Genomic DNA, 18984 nt, shown 5'->3' with positions numbered 1-18984 from the left:
GATTGCAAGATATACTAAAAGTTGAATTAGGTTTATTCAATCAAGTTTGGGTTGGATCCAGTTGTTTACTTCTGAGAAATGTGGGGAGATAAGTACATTCTGGAGTGGAGAAGCCTTGGCTATGCACAATAAATATATTATAAATTGCTCGTTCTTCTGATTGAAAAGTGTGAAAGAAAAACAAGTTAAGCACATTTCAGCTTCCTTTATCTTGAGACTCCTGTTCATTCATGGATTGACTCCAGACATGTGCGAGAAGACATTCAATCCCTGGGATACAGACCAGCCAAGACCCATGAAGCTCATCTTGGCATCAGAGGCTTGAGATATGAGGGAAGGGTGGAAAAGCTGGGGCTTGCTTTTGCAAATGAGGTGATCAAGAGAGAACCTCATAGAGGTAATTAAGATGGTAGAGAGTATAGAAAAGATAAATCCAGAACACTGCTTTGATAGAACAAGGGCACACAGTTTGAACATGGTGAAAGACACATTTACAACTGATGTCAGAAAGAAATTCTTCACCTGAAGAGTAATTGACTGGGAATAGATTTCCGGGTGAGGTATCGGGGTGAAAACCTTAGAGTCACTCAAGAACCAGTTGATGTTATGATAGAGGAATACAGGTTTCTCCTTCTAGATGGATGAGCTAAATTGTGCAGAATGACCTTCCTCTTCTGTATTTATCTTGTGATGTTGTGAAAAGAATTGTACTGCAGCAGTATGCAAGCACATGGAATCGGTCCCGTATCCATATTCCTCTGCTGTACTTAGATTGCAAAAATTATTCTGTCTCTGGAATCTGCACCAGTCCTTCTTTGATTCCAGTACATGAGCAGCTCAAAATATTTAATGGAGCAATGTCCTTCTTTATCTTCACAGACATGGTCATCATTTAGGGCTGCTGAACCCAATCCTGAGGAAACAGCCTTGTTAGATCCAATCTGTGTGCAGTTTTGGTCACCTAATCAATAGCAAGGGTAATATTGTCCTTGAGAGGGCACAAAGACAAGCAAGAAAGATGATTCTGGGTATCAGGAATTTATGTTAAGCAAGTTGACCTTGTTTTCTTTGGAAAAGAAGAACATTAAGAGAATGCCTCCATCAAATGATGCTCTATAGGATGGTACTGCTGGTCAGAAAGGCCCTCAACAGACTTGTGGAAGCTTTGAATTGTAATGTCCCAGAAACTTTGAGGTGATCTAAGAAAAGTTCTCAAGATAATGAAGTGAATTAATAAAAATTGTTCCAAGCAAATTGTTCACTCTGGTGAAGGGTTTAAGTGCCAGGAGATTAAAAACATTAAAAACTAGAAGGTTATGAGTAAGAAGGAAAGTCAGGGGGATAATAGAGCTGTAGAATAAGATGCCAGGAAAGCCAATTGAAGCAAACAGTATAAATGGATCCTGGCGAGAAATGGATTGAGAGATTATGGTGAAGAGGTTATTGATGGGATTGATATCTGAAAAAGGGACAGGCATGTTTGGGTCTAATAGCTTTTCCTTTTCCTAACAAACTCTGTGTTCTTATCTCAGGTGACAATAAAAAGGCACAAGTTCCTTCTTACTTCTAACCTCCTAATTTTTAACTTATGTCTTCTGATATTTGATCCCTTCTCCAGAGTGAACAATTTGTTTAAATCGATTCTCTTCGCTGAGGTAAAGTTTTCAAACTTCCAGCAAAGGAAGCCAACATCAGCTATCGAGGACATGCCACCCAAGGAACAGATTCCACTAAACTGTGACTGGTGGGATGACCCCTCATTTGTTGCTTTCTCTCGGGCTGTGCAAAAACACACCAGCCACACACGTGACGCTAACCTTTGAATACATCCACCACCATCACAGAGGAAGATAGTATGTGTCTGATTCATCGGGCACTTGAAAACACCTGTACCAATGTACAGCCCAGTACCACCTAGACATTCACTGGGGTGGTCAGATTGCATTACATTTTAAAATTATAGTTGGCAGACCACATTGGCTCTCCAATCAATCTAACGAGTAGTCAGCAATAGTTTTCTAGTATGTTGTGATTCAACGCTCCTGTTCAGGCGGCAAGGTCCAGTTCTGATATGGCTGAGGCCCATGACCCACAGTAACATCATACAGAACATGCTTTGAATAAAGTGCCTTCACAGTGCTCAGCAGTCAGTATTTTGTGCATCTGTGAACAGAACAATTCAACATGTTTTAGGGGCGTAGATTATTATTACGCAAGTAAGATGTGTGTTGCAAAAGTGATAGTGGGGCAAAAACTCCTATACTCCATTGGTTGAAAAGCTCTTTGGAACATCCTGAGGATGCAAAGGCAGCTATGAAGTTCATTCCATCCATTTCCAGTGTTTGTTAATGTCAGCATAGAGGTAGATGTGAATGAAAAGAGTGAGGGAAAGGCAGGAGAAAGTATTAACAGATTATTCGCCCGCATTGAGGGCTGCTCTGAGGATTCCTATGCCTCCAAAAAAGGCTGCATAAATAATTAGCAAAAAGTTGGAGAAAAAGCTGACTTTGCTTCTTAAAGTCTCCTTAAAGTCATTAATGATGAACTCATGGTAATTAGTCCAACTTCGATTTTAGGGCTGATTGCTCAATCTCATGCGCCCATTGAGGAGCATTGGCCCAGGGAGTGCTGGTTGGGAATTTGCGAGCTACAGCCCTTGGTTTTCAGTCTATTTATAATTAAATCAGGCACGCCGGCCTGCGATTTCCCCAACCAGCTCATCCTGTGATGCTGCTCCTCACTGGGAGCACCTGATGAGGGAATCAGCCCTTTGCTGCCATTGAGATTAAAGAACCTGAAGACTTTGAAATGTGACTACAAGAGGCAAAGGACAGATCACTTTTTTATGTATACCAGAGCTTGATGTAAATACATGAAAGCCACAGGTTAGGAAATACAAAAGCAAACATAGGAACAGGAGTCGGCCATTCAGCCCCTCAAGTTTGTTCCGCCGTTCAGTTACATCATGACTGAACTGTACCTGAACTCCATTTACCCACATTTGTTCCATATCCCTTGATACAACTGACCAGTATCTACAGCCTTTTGGGGGAGAGAATTCCATATTTCCACTACTCTTTGTGTGAAAAAGTAATTCCTGATTTCATACCTGAATTTTAAGATTGTGTCCCCATATTCTGGATTCTCCCATCAGAGGAAATAGTTTCTCTGCATCCACCCTATTGAATCCCTTTATCATTTTTAACACAATCCATCAGAATAGATGGACGGAAAGTCATGCAGGGCAAACATTGACCTCTGTGCCTGAATTCCCGCTACATGCTGCCAACACACGAAGCTCTGCACCGGGACTGCTAACTCATAAAATTTAGCCCACATTCTGTGACACTGTAGCTGCTCAATGCTAAATCTCCTTCATGGTTGGCTCTACTTCCCATTTCTGCTCCGAAAATACAGTAAATAAAATATTAAAAAGAGATCTCTGGGAAAATTATTATACTTTTAACTTGAAGCAAGAATATAGGGATATTGTCTGTGTTTTAAATACAAATCAAAGGTTATGCAATTTGAATGAAATACTTTAAAGATAGAATTTAATTCCTAAATCATTGGTAGTAAACTGTAAGGATATATTCCAGCTAGAAAACCAAAAAAAATTCACTTGTTCACAGAAACAGTGCATTGCAGCAAGAAAGAAAAATCCCCATGGAAAAGGTAAACAAAAAGAGATTTTTCAAATTATTTTTCTCTACATATATACATAAAAACACAATGCAGTTAAACTCTCGGGTAGGGGAAAGGCTCTGCTTGGCCCCGCTTAGAATAGGACATCAGTAAAATAAATGATGGAGATAAAAAGTGAAATTGCAAATGTCGGAAACTTCAAAATAAAAGAAGAAAATACTGTAAAATGCACAGCTGGTCAGTAAGTATCTGAAAGGGATGATACAGGTTAAGGTTTCAGGTGAGACCCTTCAGCAGAAACATTAAATTGAACAGTCTCAACCAAAATAACCTGTCTTTTTGTTTCTGATACCGGTTGACATGATGTATACTTCCAGCAATTTTTCTATTTTTCTGGACAATGCTGTGAACATTGTCTGTTGCTCTGAATGCTGTGAATTTTCTGCACTAGTGAAGTCTCCAGCTTCCTGCACTGTATTTTTAATTTTTTTTGTGCTATCGTCAGAGATTTTAAAGCTGACTGGCAGATTGAATGCTTAAACGCCAAGGCCCCCAAAAGCCCTGGGGGTGCAGCAAAGCAGAACCTACACCCGCCCTAACCTCAGGCAGGAGACCTCATTCCAAATCCTAGGGACAGGGTCATTTTCATGGCTGGGGTGGGCCGCTGGTGCCTGCAAAGGCATACCATTAGCATCTGCCTCAATCCGACCTTGTAAGACAGAGTAACTCACAGCCACTCTGCTTGACTTTCCCCCAAGGTCCATCAGGGCCAGATCCTTACCGCTTTGAATACCTTACTTAGTCTAGACAAAGTCTGTTGGAAACTTCAAAATAAAATACTTCCATAAGGCCTCAAAGGGACTCATCACTTTGAGGCCTTATGGAAGTCTCCGCTGGCATGTGTTCAGCTGAATCCTTATAAGGGCATAAGGGGCGGAATTCCCAAAGTAGCCTGGGAACTTCCCCTTTCATATTCCCTTGACATAGGAGAGGCGGCGGGCAGAAGAGTCGCCTCTGCTCCCCCACCACTGGCCAGAGGTGGACGATCTGAATCCTCTCTGCCCTTGACCCAGGCTGGAATTTCGGGGCCTAGGTGCTTTATGCACAATATTTGCTCAAAACAGTTATTCACTCGTACCCATTAGATAGAACCACGTCCTTCTGTGGGCTTTAGAAATGTAGGAAGGAGTCATTTTCCAATGTCATGCTCCCAGTCGTGAGCCTTGCTCGTCAGGGCATGGCACGGAAATTCAGATGCGTGCAACAAGTGATCTTCTGCATTTGCGATATGCGCTTGCAATGGGGAAGGCTGTCTGTTGGAGCGCAAAATCATAAAATTACTTCGATACATTAAGTCGCAGCCTGATCGAAGCCTTTCCCTCACAACTTTTAGTTCTTTACAAAAAAAATACAATACTCACAGAAATAAAATGCAGGAGTCAATGCAATTAGTCAGATTATATTTGATGTGGATAAGTTAAGAGTGAATAGGTGATATCTGATTCCAAAATAAATTAGGTTAATCAGTTGATGATTTGGAAAGCATTCTGAAGTCGTGCAAAAATGATTCATATTAACCAATGAGAGTAACTTATAGCACCTTCTGATCCAGCTGCACCCTTCAGAACGCCCGCATCAAATTTTGGAAAGGTTAGCTGTAGGAGACATGAACAAGGAAAACTGTCCCTTTACATTGCTTCAAGGTGTCAACCTTGGCTCAGTGGTAGCATTCTTGCTTCTAAGTCAGAAGGTTGTGGGTTCCAACCCCACTCCAGAGGCTTGAGCACATAATCCAGACTGACACTTCAATGCAATACTGAGGGAGTGCTGCACTGTTGGAGGTGCTGTCTTTCGGATGAGACATTAAACCAAGGTCCCATCAGCCCTCTCAGGTGGACACAAAAAATTCCACAGCACTATTCGAGGAAAAGCAGGGGAGTTCTCCTGGTGTCCTAGCCAACATTTATCCCTCAACCAACACATAAAACAGATTATCTGGTCATTTATTTCACTGCTGTTTGTGGGACCTTGCTGTGTGCAAATTGACTGCTGCTTTTCCTACATTACAACCGTGACTACACTTCAAAAGTTCATAATTGGCTGAAAAATGCTTTGGAATGTCCTGAGGTCATGAAAGGTACTATATAAATGCAAGTCTTTACTTCTATTCATTCTTTAGGGAATCAATGTTGTAATTAATGCTCCCACCACAGAGGTTTGCGCGATAGGACCACACCCCTAGGTAATGCTATCGTGCAAGTAGATATAGGGCAGTGTAAGTCAACACCCATTAATGTAAGATGCTAAGAACACTTATGGGAACAACTGACACCACTGATGACAAAGTGTCCTCGCCCTTTTTCCTAACCTTGGCATCTGTGGAATAGACGTTCCCCAGGGGCCCTGAGGCCTGGAAAATCGGTACTTACGTGTCTCATGGAGGTAAGCATTGACAACCATGACCCGTATGGATGCTAGAATTCAAGAAAAGAAATCTGGGATGCTGCCATATTTCTCAATATACGTTCTGCTACAATCGCACGTTAAAAAAAAATTAGTAGCAAACCTTTAGATATTTCATCGAATTGTAAACTGTCACAGCACAAGAACAGGCCATTTAGCTACACTGGTGTTTTTCTCCACAAGACATTGGCCGGGGTTTTCTGCTTCTGTGCTCACAAGCCTGTGGTTTCCTGCCCATTCACTTTAATGCGTGGAAAATCACAGACTGACAAGCACAGGAGCAGAAAAGCCTGGTCACCTAATCCAATCCCACTCTCCTGCTTGCTTTCCATTCCATTCCCCTTTTTCAATCAACTATCTCATTCCCTTTTAAAAAAAAATTATGGACTCTGCTTCAACAATGGCCCGTGGCAGGGAATTCACCATTCTAACCAATCTCTGTGCAAAAACATTGGCGACAAACGGCATAAGTTAGACCGTTGTGCTCTCCGATCTTCCTGTGGTGAATTCACACCACAATTTGCTGGAATAATAATTATAATATGCCACAGCGAGTGTAATGGTGGATCAGGAGCGGCGCTGTCAATGTCTGATACATATCCAAGGGACATGGGCCCATAACAGAATGGAACAACAGGTTATTTAACATGGACACGTTTGGGAGCAATGACTCCGATCGGATAACGTGTGGATGGGTCACAGTATTTGCGGACAGAATGTCCAGGTTGGGTTTAATTTGATTGATGAGTTTGTATTGAAATTGTTTGAATATATAAATCAGCGTTAAGAAGGGACCCGTACACATAAGGTTGTCTCCTGAACTGCATGTGATCCTTAGCCATACCGGTTGCAATCCATGCTTAGTGCAAGAGCTCAAAAAATATTAATATAAAAATAATTTCAGTTGGGGGATAATCAGAACATGCATAGCTGTCAAGACACTTATTTTATTACTTAATTGAGGTTTAAGATTTCAATGAGGTTTTTTAGAACAAGTCAGTAAAGATGTTACCCTCAGGCAACCTGCTGAGCGACTGAATACGTTACTGATTCTGATCCCTCCAGTGCCATCCTGTAATGGTCGAAGTGGCTGTGACGATCACAGTGGCGTTAATTCAGCAAACCCGAGCTCGCCATTGATTTTAATGGGGAGGCGGAGCTATGATAATTAGCTTTTCAAATTATGGCCTGGCATACGTAATAGCACAAGTCACTTACGCATAATTTCCTGCAATTTCTGCACCATAATAATGATGTTCGCCATAGATGTGCCATCACTACGATGCAGGTTTTCGCAAATTCAGGCCCTTTTTTTGCGCTTAACTTAAACTTATCTTGTTGACCAATTAAAACAATCCATCATTAATTACCCCATCATAACTCTTCATAATCTTGAGGACACAATAGGCCACCCCTTACTTTAGCTGTTTACGAAGCCTTAGATTATTGCAGGTGCATTGCAAGTGGCTGCTTTTTTATTATTCTCCTCAACAAAATCATATAGTCAAAAATCACGAGTTACATTTTTGGAGTTTCTTTACTACTTTCTTGCTGTCGATATTTTTGCCTTCCATGTTTCTGATTACTCCAGTGAGTGTACCCAAGCTCCCTATGCCCACACCAGTGTATAAAATGGCCGGCTATCCAGGTAAATTCAAAGCATGCCCAAGGAACAAACAAAGAAGGCTCTTCAGTTCACGTCAGCTACTGGTTCTGCCACTTCTTTTCTTCGGAGATGGCAGAATAACACTACGCAAGAGTTAATTGCCAAATATATCTATTATACAGTAAAAGAACAAGTGAAAGTAGCAGTAACACAGCATATATTTTTAAAGGCATTATTAAGCTAAGCTAGCTCCTTGTGTAGTAAAATAAATAACAAATTGCTAGCAATTGCTGTGCTAAACCATGGTACAAGTAATATTCTTACGTAGCAGTTCCTTTTCTTTTATCACTGTTCACAGAACCTTTGTGGCCTCACTATCTCTCTTCAAAAGCTTCAGACAGACCCCGATTTGAATAAGATAGGTTGATAAATAATTTCAAAAAGTGAATGGGAGCAAGCAGATTTAAACAAGTGCCTGTTATTTTTTTTAAAAAGCTGACGATCAAATTTCAACAAATCCCACAAAATGTTTGTTTTTGCATTGAACAGTTTGACCCCTTTCTTGGATACGCATCTCAGAAAAACCTGCTAATTCTATAACAATTGTATCAAGATAAAGCTGTGATATGATTTCTGAGTAAAGCTGGTTTTTAACCCCTTATGTACTATAACAGAAATAAGGAAGCCAATACCAAACTAAATCTTAGACAAGAATGTTTCAGTTTTGTCACAGCATGCTTCAAAAATATGTTCGTGTGATTCAAATATTGTTGCCTGTGTGCACAGGAATTTGAGGGATTGACCTCTGACCTCTTCCCTGCCCAGTGGTTGGCCAGCAGAGTTGCCAATTATACCTGTTAGTTCTGCACCTGGGTAGAGGTCCTTGTCAACTAACTCCTGCTGTGTATGCATGAATTCATTTCCTCCTAACACCCCAAGCGTTAGTGTCTGCTGAAGGTATCTGAAACGTGATAACAAACCATCTATTGCCCCAGATCCTAAAAATTGTGAATTTATTTATTTCAACAAAAAACAGGCATCTTGCCCATTCATTGGAAAAAAAAATTTCAACCCCTTTATTTTTTAAAGTACTGACTTGATATCGCACATATTGCACAGAAAAACAAGGTTTTTTTTTAATAATTAGAATTTCTATTTATTTTCAAACTAGTGGACAGTAAGCCAGAGACCAACCTGTTTTATAATGACAGGAAGATTATACCTAGTAATACACAACGGGTGAAACTGGTCTTCGCCAGTAGCACGAAACAGGCTCATAGCGAATCGGCAGCCCATTTTACACCACACCCAATTTTTCATTCCATTGACTTCAGTGATAAAGAAAATCGTGCGTGGTGTAAAATAGGCTGCCAATTAACAATGAGCCTATTTCGTGCTACTGGCAGAGATCAATTTCATTCCCATAATATATTATTACATTTGATGTGTTTCATGATTTGCAACAATTTTACCATGGAAGACATCATGGTAAAATTTATATTAAAGTTCTGCTTTTAAGTTAAATCTTGATTTCAAGGCGGTTAGATTCACAGGACACGCATATTCTGGAGCCACTGGGACAATGAGGGGGTTGGTGTGTTCATGAGCTTTCCTGAAAGCTAATGAGCCAACCATTGACACTGTTATATTTAATGATCTGGGGCAATAGATGGTTTGTTATCACGTTTCAGATACTTTCAGCAGGCACTAACGCTTGGGGTGTTAGGAGGAAATTAATTTGTGCATGCACAGCAGGAGTTAGTTGACAAGGACCTCTACCCAGGTGCGGAACTAACAGGTATAATTGGCAAATCTGCTGGCCAGCCCCTGGGCAGGGAAGAGGTCAGAGGTCAATCCCTCAAATTCCTGTGCATACAGGCAACAAAAGAAGAGAGGAATGTATGCTCTTAGTCAATTGTGAAGTCTTCTGCAAGAGGCAGACCAAGATTAAGATGGAGCCAGTCAGATTTCAGCTAGGGCTGAGGCTGACTAAAAAGAGAAAGAAAAGTGAATATTTAGCCCACTAACAGGAATAGCATGGTGTCTTTTGTTGATTTGTACATTACGGGAAGTATTATAGAAGTTAAGAGTCTGGAATTAATACATTTTGAAGCAAATACATGCTGCAAAATAAACCAGCTTCTTGATTTTATATTGACCCCATCTCAACAGAGCATTCATCAGTTGCACCTTTCGGATGATTGGAAAAGACACATGCAGAGGATTACAGTATCCAATCTGTATAGAGAAGGGGTCTCATTGTTATACCTCCCCTCAGGTCACACGATCATGCATCTAGATATTGGATAGCAAAAGTAAAGTCTTGATCATGAGGGAAATGGGTGATGCCAACCCAAGAGAATAACTAGGATACACCCAAATTTGTAACAATATTATACTAGTAGGTCTCCTGCTGTATTGCTTCAGGGGATGTGGACCTGAGAATGTAGTTATCAGGTGGGCAATGGAGCACATGGAGAGGAGAGGAGAGGAGGGGAACAGTCGGGCAGGAGATGCGACATGGCAGTGGACCAGTTGGTTAAAGTGGGAGAAGGAGAGGTGATGGAGAGGCACAAAGATTAAGTTCAAGCAGGGAAGAAAAAATGTTACTCTCCTGATATCTGGCAACTGGAAGAAGCAAAGCTGAGGCTGGTGGGAGCATTTCTAGGGCTGAAGCAAGGAGTACAGGCATTCCAAGGAGCACAGGCATTCCTGGGACTGACTGGTGATATTTTCATACCACTTTGGTAGTACTAATTGGTAATTTTCATACCTGGTTACTATTTGCCCATTGGTAAGTTCCTTACCTGTTCAGTTGGGATTTATTGCTATTTTATTAATGTGTGATTTGCGATAATATGCGGCAAGTGTGATATTTATACTTTGCTTGTGACAGAATGTGCGATAGACTTGTGCTAGATAAAAATTAGTAAAAAAAAATGTTTACCTCTTCTGCAGCTGTTTGTCTACTTGTCTGCCACTTTCTAATTCCTTGTTTTCTTCTTTCTGTCTTTGTCTCTAAATCTTTTTATCCCTCTGTATGCCTTTCACACTTCTTTGTCATCGCTATATCTTGGATTTGTCTCAAACTCTTCCTTACTTCTTATGCCTTGGTTATTTCTCTTCTTTCTGTTTCCTCTCTTCTATAAATCAATTCTCCATTGTATACCTTTGTCTTCCTCTGTATGTTTCTTTCTCTATTTCTTTCTGTATGTTTCATACACTCTCCTTTTCCTTTCACTTGCCATGGAGATCTGGAGCCAGACACATAGCTCCAAACCTCTGATAGCTGCAGTAATGCTCTTTTCTCTCTGTGGGAGGGACTTAAGGACATGTGCCATTTATGCAAAAGAACTATGGACCAAGGGGTAGGTTTGGAAGGAGTGGGAGGCTGTGGAGCTTGGAGCTGGGATAGAGAGGGAATAGGGGAGCCATTCTGTCAACATTTTGGGAAAAATAAATGGAATTGCATTTTTTTTCTCTCAACAGCTATAAAACTTGGTCAAAATGTAACTTATGGAGAATGTCTTCTTAGTATCCAGAATATTAGCATGGCTTCAATTAATTGGATTTGCCCCTGCTCCAACAAAGTAGAACTGGTACTTTTAGCCCATCAGTACAGAATGTTGATCAATATAATAAACCTACATTAGGCTATATCAACTAGTGTTAATACTGTTCAAAGAAAGTTTAATATACATTGAGGTAATTCAGCATTGACACCACAGCAGTCCAAATATAGTCCTCATTATCATTATTCCTTAAACGTGCATGCTCAGTGCTGCAGATAAGCTAGAAAAAAGTTGAACACGGATGACAATTTCACTTTTTCACATGAATTCAGTGAGGCTGTGAGTCCCACATGGAGCTTCACTCAGGAGGACTGCGGGTTACAGAATCGGCATTTAGTGATAAATGATCTATCATAGACCTGTGTTCTTGTCAGGCTCCGCGGCAAGAAGCGCGGGTCACAGAAACAACCCTTTTTATGGCCTTGCTGGCATTCATCTCACATTCAACTGAGGAACTAAATGGCATGAAAATTGCGATATAAGAAATCATTCTCATGTGCTTTCCCATGTCAGCTTTCCCCCTTCCACTCCTGAAGACGCTAACTCACAATGGGGTGGACATGGGCATTTGTAGCTCTCCTGCACATAGTATGATAGTGTAGTGGCTATGTTACTGGACTAGTAATACAAAGGCCTGAACTAATAAAGTCTCAAAGTCGGATTGTCATAAAACCCCAACTGGTTCACTAATATCCGTTCGGGAAGGAAACCTGCCGTCCTTACCCTGTCTGGCCTATATGTGAATCCAATCCCACCCAATGTGGTTGACTTTTAGCTGCCCTCTGAATTGGCTTAGCAAGCCACTTAATTGTATCAAACTGCCATAGGGTAACTAGGGATGGGCAATAAATGTGAGTGCCACCCACAGTATAAGTGCAATAATTAGATACATTAACAATTAATATAAAGATGTTACTATCTGATAATGGGATTGGCATCATATTTAGCAAGGTGTAATATTTGTTACCCATGTTTATAGGGATGATTCCTGATTTGCGCTCCTCATGGCAGCGGCACTTGCAGAGAGTGCATCTTGGGAAGTCACAGCTGTGTGCCCTCAATTTCCCAAGATTCTCTCCCTGAAAGCACCACTTTCCGTTGGAAGTGCCGGATCACAAAATCACCCTTGAGATTCCTTCCAACAGAACAAATCTCCACTCTGCAGCACAAATCCACTTGTGAGGCATCATAAACGTAATAAAAAGACCCATACATATTAGATTTGTGGAAATTGAAATACCGTTTTTATGGCTGTACAACAGAATCGTTTGATGGTGAAGAAAAGGAGCAAGTCCACGCAGATTCATAAGCTTTAGGGAAAAAAGTATTACCCGCCAAGGGATGAATATTTTCCCTGATTGGACCACCACTGGGCAGCTTTTAAAATCAAACGATAACATGGAGGCCTGTTACTTTGGTAATGTTGTGGTTCCAAAGCGCTGTGCCTTGGATTGTGCTCAATCAACAAATCCCTACGTAGTGAGTTCCTGATCTCAGCCTTTGCTGTCAGGGAGAGGTGTCAAGTGGAGGCCAAGTGTTCCTCCACAGGTGCACCTTCCATATGTGCCAGAGAATGGGTCATTTCCCTATTTTCTCAGCACACTGTAACCTGAAAGAAAGAGCATTTATATAGCCGCTTTCATGACAGCAGGACATACTTTTGAAAGGTAGTCATGGGGTTGGGGGTAGAAGATTGGTTAAAGGACAGAAAACAGAGAGTAGGGATAAACGGGTCATTTTCAGGTTGGCAGGCTGTAACTAGTGGAGTGCCGCAACGATCAGTGCTTGGGCCTCAGCTATTTACAATCTATATTAATGACTTAGATGAAGGGACTGAGTGTAATATATCCAAGTTTGCTGACAATACAAAGCTATGTGGGAAAGTAAGCTGTGAGGAGGACACAAAGGGCTCAATTTCAAAACCGAGCTGGGAAGGGGGCGGGGGGTGGGGTCAAATTGAGGACGGGAAACCCATTAGTACGGGTTTCCCGGACGGACTTACAATTTTGACGAAAGCACGTCTTTTATTTATTTTTTGTCGGTTTCCCAACCGACTGATTGGCCTGAGTGACAGACTGGTCTTAGTGGGACGGAAGACCAGCCAGTGAGAGGACATGTTCAGGTAAGTCTGCAAGTAAGTCTTTGTTTGTATGGATGGGGGGGGGAACAGGGGGGAATGGGTGGGCACAGGGGGCAAGGTTGGCACAGGTGGGCAGAGGTTGGAATGGGTGGGCATAGGTTGGCATGGGTGGGCATAGGTTGGCACAGGGTCAAGAGTCATGGGGGGAGGGATCGGGGGTCAGTCACGGCAGGGGGGGATGTCGGAATCAGGGGTCATCGCGGGGGTCCGCGATCATTGAGGAGGAGGATCGGGCATCGGGGGTGGGAGGATCGGGGTCAGGGGTTGGGAGGATCAGGGTCGGGAATCGGGGATCCGCGATCGGTGGGGGGGGGGGGGGGGCGGGGGGGGGAGTCTGCGATTGGGGGTTGGGTGTTGGATGTCCGCGATCGTTGGGGGGTCGGAGCAGGTAGGCTTGTTGGGCCCCGGGGAAGCACTCCTGCTCCTCCGGGGCCATAAGCTGTGCCTTTCTAGGCACCCACCTGTTAGTTTCGGGTCTTCTTGGGCCTTCTCGCCTCCTTTCACGAGACATAAAACAGAAGGCCTGGGAATCCCAGCCCCCCGGGGTTGAAATCGGGAAGTCCAGAAAAATGGAGACCCACAAGCCTCCTTGGAGGTTTTAAGGCCCGACCCGCCTCCTGGGAGCGAGTTGGTCGCCCGCCCCTCTTCCTGCCCTGGTGAAAACCGGAAATCGGCGGGTTGGAGGCAGGTCTGAAATGGTGTCAATGGCCTGCCACCCAAAATTGAGCCCAAAGAGTCTGCAAAGGGATATAGTCAGGTTAAGTGAGTGGGTAAGAAGGTGGCAGATGGAGTTTAATGTGGGAAATGTGAGGTTATTCACATTGGGGGGGGAAGAATAGAAAAACAGAATATTATTTAAATGTTAAGAAACTAGTAAATGTTGTGTTCAGAGAGACTTGGGTGTCCTCGTACAAGAAACATAAAAAGTTAGCATGCAGGTACAGCATGCAATTAGGAAAGCAAATGGCATGTTGGCCTTTATTACAAGGGGGTTGGAGTACAAGAGTACGGAAGTCTTACTGCAATTGTAGAGGGCTTTGGTGAGACCTCACCTGGAGTACTGTGTACAGTTTTGGTCTCCTTATCTAAGGAAGGATATACTTGCCTTGGAGGCGATGCAACGAGGGCTCACTAGATTAATTCCTGGGATGAGGGGATTGTCCTGTGAGAAGAGGTTGAGTAGAATGGTCTTATATTCGCTGGAGTTTAGAAGAATGAGAGGTGATTTCATTAAAACATATAAGATTCTGAGGGGGCTTGACAGGGTGGATGCTGAGAGGTTGGTTCCACTGGCTAGAGAGTCTATAAATAGGGGGCATAGTCTCAGGATAAGGGGTCAGCCATTTAAAACTGAGATGAGGAGGAAATTCTTCATTCAGAGGGTTGTGAATCTTTGGAATTCTCTACCCCAGAGGGCTGTGGATGCTCAGTCGTTGAATATATTCAAGGCTGAGATGGATAGATTTTTGGACTCTTGGGGAATCAAGGCTTATGGGGATCGGGCGGGAAAGTGGAGTTGAGGTCGAAGATCAGCCATGATCTGATTGAATGGCGGAAAAGGCTCGAGGGGCCATATGGCTTACTCCTGTTCCTATTCCTTATGTTCTTAGTCACTGTTGTAATGTAAGGAAATGCGGCAGCCAATATGTACACAGCCAGGTCCCACAAATAGTATTCCCATTCTTGTCTACGCCATCACACCTGGGTATCCATTATTCTCGATATATTCACTTCCGTATATCTATTCTTCACTAAGGAATCACTCCTTTGCATCCATTGTTCCCTATGAATTCACTCTTTTTCCATTCTTCTGTATGAACTCACTCCTGGGAATATGTGTCAGTCTTAGCTCAGTGATAGTACCCTCATCAATAAGTCCGAAGGTCGTGGGTTCCAGCTCCACTCCAATCACTAGAGCATCTACTCTAGGCTGACATTTCAGTGCAGTACAGTAAAATCTCCAGAAATTGGCATTGTTGACTGACCTCGGAGTATGGTGAGTTTCGATTAAGGAAAAAACAGATTTTAACTTTTTGTTCAGTCATTGGCAGTATTGGTTGACCAACTTTCCAGGTGAGATCACTCAGGCCACTGAATCCCTCATCTGTGTAAAGAATAACAAGAACCTGGGAGTGATCTTTCACAAAATAACAGATTTATGTGAGTGATTCCATTAGAAAAACGAATACCCAGCAGATGCTCCTTTGAGAATAGTAAGTACCCAGAAATCGTTCCATAGACAGCAATGGATGCCCAGATGTATTTTAGTAACAAATAATTCACATTGAAATATCCATTTGTATGATTTGGGAAATTGTGTAATAGACTGCTGGCTGCACTGTCAAAGGTGCTGTCTTCCAGAGGAGATGTTTGCCCTCTCAGGTGGACGTAAAAGATCCCATGGCACTATTTGAAGAAGAACAACACAGTTCTCCTGGTGTTCTGGTCAACATTTATCCCTCAACCAACATTACCAAAACAGATTATCTGATCATTTATCTCACTGCTGTTTGTGGGACCTTGCTGTGGACAAGGCGGCTTCACGTTTCCCTCATTACAGCAGTGACTACACTTGAAAAGCACTTCATTGGCAATGATGCACTATGGGACATTCAGACGGTTATGAAAGCGCTCTATAAATGCAAGATCTTTCTTTTCTTCCTTTACCCATTCTTCTCTAGCAAATCACTCCTGAGTACCCATTCTTCCCTATTTCTAATTCCGGCTTACCCATTATTCGCTACTGAAATACATCTGGGCATCCATTGCCATCTATGGAACGATTTTTGGATACTTACTATTCTCAAAGGAGCATCTGCTGGGTATTCATTTTTCTAATGGAATCACTCCCATAAATCTATTATTTTGTGAAAAATCACTCCCAGTTTCTTGTTATTCTTTACACAGATGAGGGATTCAGTGGCGTGAGTGATGTCACCTGGAAAGTTTGTCGTCACATTGCAGGAGCAGTCAATTCCTCTGGAGGGAGTGAATATCACCAATTAAACACACGAGATTCAAAGCAACAATTGTTTCCCCATCAGACCCCTCTGTATTCACTTTTGTGAATTAAATCGGAATTGCCATGAAGTGACGTTTTGTAACCCCTTTTTGTACATTTAACCACACTCGCAGCTCCAATCATAGACTATCAATGACAACATCACAATAATAGGTGCCATAGTCTCAGTGATTTTAATCAGTGATTTTAATCTAAAATGTATGAAGTTGATGATAAGGTAGCATTTTCGGGTATAGAGCAGAGCAGCCATAGTCTATTACAATATTTATCTATATCCAAATGTATACTTCAGTTCCAATACTGTCAATGGCCGAACAAAATGTGAAAACCTGGCTGTTCACTTAATCGAATCTCACAATACTCTGAGGTCAGGCATGACTCAATTAACAGCAATGCCACTTTTTAGAGACTTTATTGTACTGCTCGCTTTCACCGTAACACATTTCCATTTTAAAATAGAAACAAAAGCAAAATACTGCAGATGCTGGAAATCTGAAATAAAAACAGAAAATGCTGGAAAACGCTCAGTAGGTCAGGCAGCATCTGTGGAGCCTGAAACGTTTACTCTGTTTCTCTCTCCACAGATGCTGCCTGACCGGCTGAGTGTTTCACAGCATTTTAATACTCAGTCCTCAGTGTAGAGACTTGGGTGACTGAGGTAAAGTGTGTGAGATACATCCTAGAATTAAACTGCAAATTCCAACAGTCACATCCAATCTTTCCACTGAAATCACACACCATCCTCCTCCAACGGCTCTCCTGCGCTGTCCAGCTGGATGGGACTGCACTCGCCTGGTTCCATTCTTATCCATCCAGTCATAGCCAGAGAATCACCTACAATGGCTTCTCTTCCTGCTCCCGCACTGTCCTTGGCCTCCTCCTATTTCTCATCTACATGCTGCCCCTCAGCGACATCATCCGAAAATATGTTAGGTTCCACATGCATGCTGATGACAACCAGCTCTACCTCACCACCACCTCTCTCGACCCCTCCACTGCCTTTGATTTGTCACACTGCTTGTCCGATGAGTAAAGTTTTCCTCCAACTAAATATTGGGAAGACCGAAGCAATTGTCTTCGATCCTCGCCACAAACTCTGTTCCCTATTCACCGACTCCATCCCTCTCCCTGCCACTGTCTGAGGCTGAACCACACCGTTCGCAACTTTGGTGTCCTATTTGACCCTGAGATGAGATTCCAACCACATATCCGCTCCATCACCAAGACCGCCGACTTCCACCTCCATAACATCGCTCGTCTTTGCCTCTGCCTCAGTTCATCTGCTGCTGAAACCCATACCCATGCCTTTGTTACTCCAGACTCAATTATTCCAATGTTCTCCTGGCCGGCCTCCCACCTTGCACCCTCTGGAAACTTGAGCTTATCCAAAACTCTGTTGCCCTAACTCGCACCAAGTCCCGTTCTCCTATCATCCCTGTGCTCACTGACCTACGTTGGATCCCAGTCTGACAACGCCTCAATTTTAAAATTCTCATTCTTATTTTCAAATCATGGCCTTGCCCCTCCCTATCTCTGTAATCTCCTCCAGCCCTACAACTCTACGAAATCTCTACGCTCCTCCAATTCTTGCCTCTTGCACATCCCCTATTTTAATCACTCCACCATTAGCAGCCATGCCTTCAGCTGCCTAGACCCTAGGTTGTGGAATTCCCTCCCTAAACCTCTCCACCTCTCTCTCCTCCTTTAAGATGCTCCTTAAAACCTACCTCTTTGACCCACTTGTCTTAACGTCTCCTTATATGGCTCAGTGTCAAATTTTGTTTGATAACATTCCTATGAAGTGCCTTGGGACATTTTACTATGTTAAACGCACTATATAAATGCAAGTAGCTGTTGTTGTTGTTGAAATCACCTTCAGCATCTTGTGCATTCTATTAGACAGTCATGAACATTATTCACTGCTTTCAGTCATTAAATAGCAGTAGGTGATACAACAACATTGAATCCACTGATAGAAGCACGGCAACCTGTGATTGAAATTCATCTAAATTCGGGATATATTTAGAAAACGTACACCTGCACAGTGCAAGACAACAGAAGAAATGATGCAAGATTCACCCAGAGTTTACTGGAAAAGAACAGCAATGTAAAGAGCAGGTTACAAGTTTATAAATGTGACTCTGTCAATAAGCAGCATGTTTTCATCAGGAAATACGAACATACAAACAATGACGGACAGGAAAAGACCCTTTGGTCCATCCAGCCTGTCCCACACAACTGCAATGCCTTGTGCATCACAATATATTCGCTCCCCACCCCACCCGAAAGCCACGAGGATCTCCTGGGAGAGGCAAAAAAACATAGAAAAACCCAGGCCAATTTGAGGAAATAAAATCTAGGAAAATCCTCTCCGACCCCCTGAGGCGATTGAAGTTAGTTCAGTAGATCACCTGATTAATGTCAAGAGGCCAACATTGATTTAGGAAGCTCTTGAGCTCATGTTGGTGACTGGGACAACCTGGGAGCTGAGAGAGGACATACATGAGTGAAATGGCCAGCAAGGTAGTCAGGTTAT

The 18984-nt window shown here is 42.5% G+C and overlaps 1 protein-coding gene across 1 annotated transcript in view; it reads right to left on the bottom strand.

Annotated features, from left to right (window-relative positions):
• The window catches only part of pou6f2 (POU class 6 homeobox 2), a 542822-nt gene that overhangs the window by 368465 nt on the left and 155373 nt on the right, over nt 1-18984 (bottom strand). The window lies entirely within an intron of this gene.

This window comes from Heptranchias perlo, chromosome 3, assembly GCF_035084215.1.
Source record: "Heptranchias perlo isolate sHepPer1 chromosome 3, sHepPer1.hap1, whole genome shotgun sequence".
Taxonomy (NCBI): Eukaryota; Metazoa; Chordata; class Chondrichthyes; order Hexanchiformes; family Hexanchidae; genus Heptranchias; species Heptranchias perlo.
The sequence above is the reverse complement of the archived record's forward strand: the minus strand, read 5'-3'. Positions and strand labels throughout refer to the sequence as shown.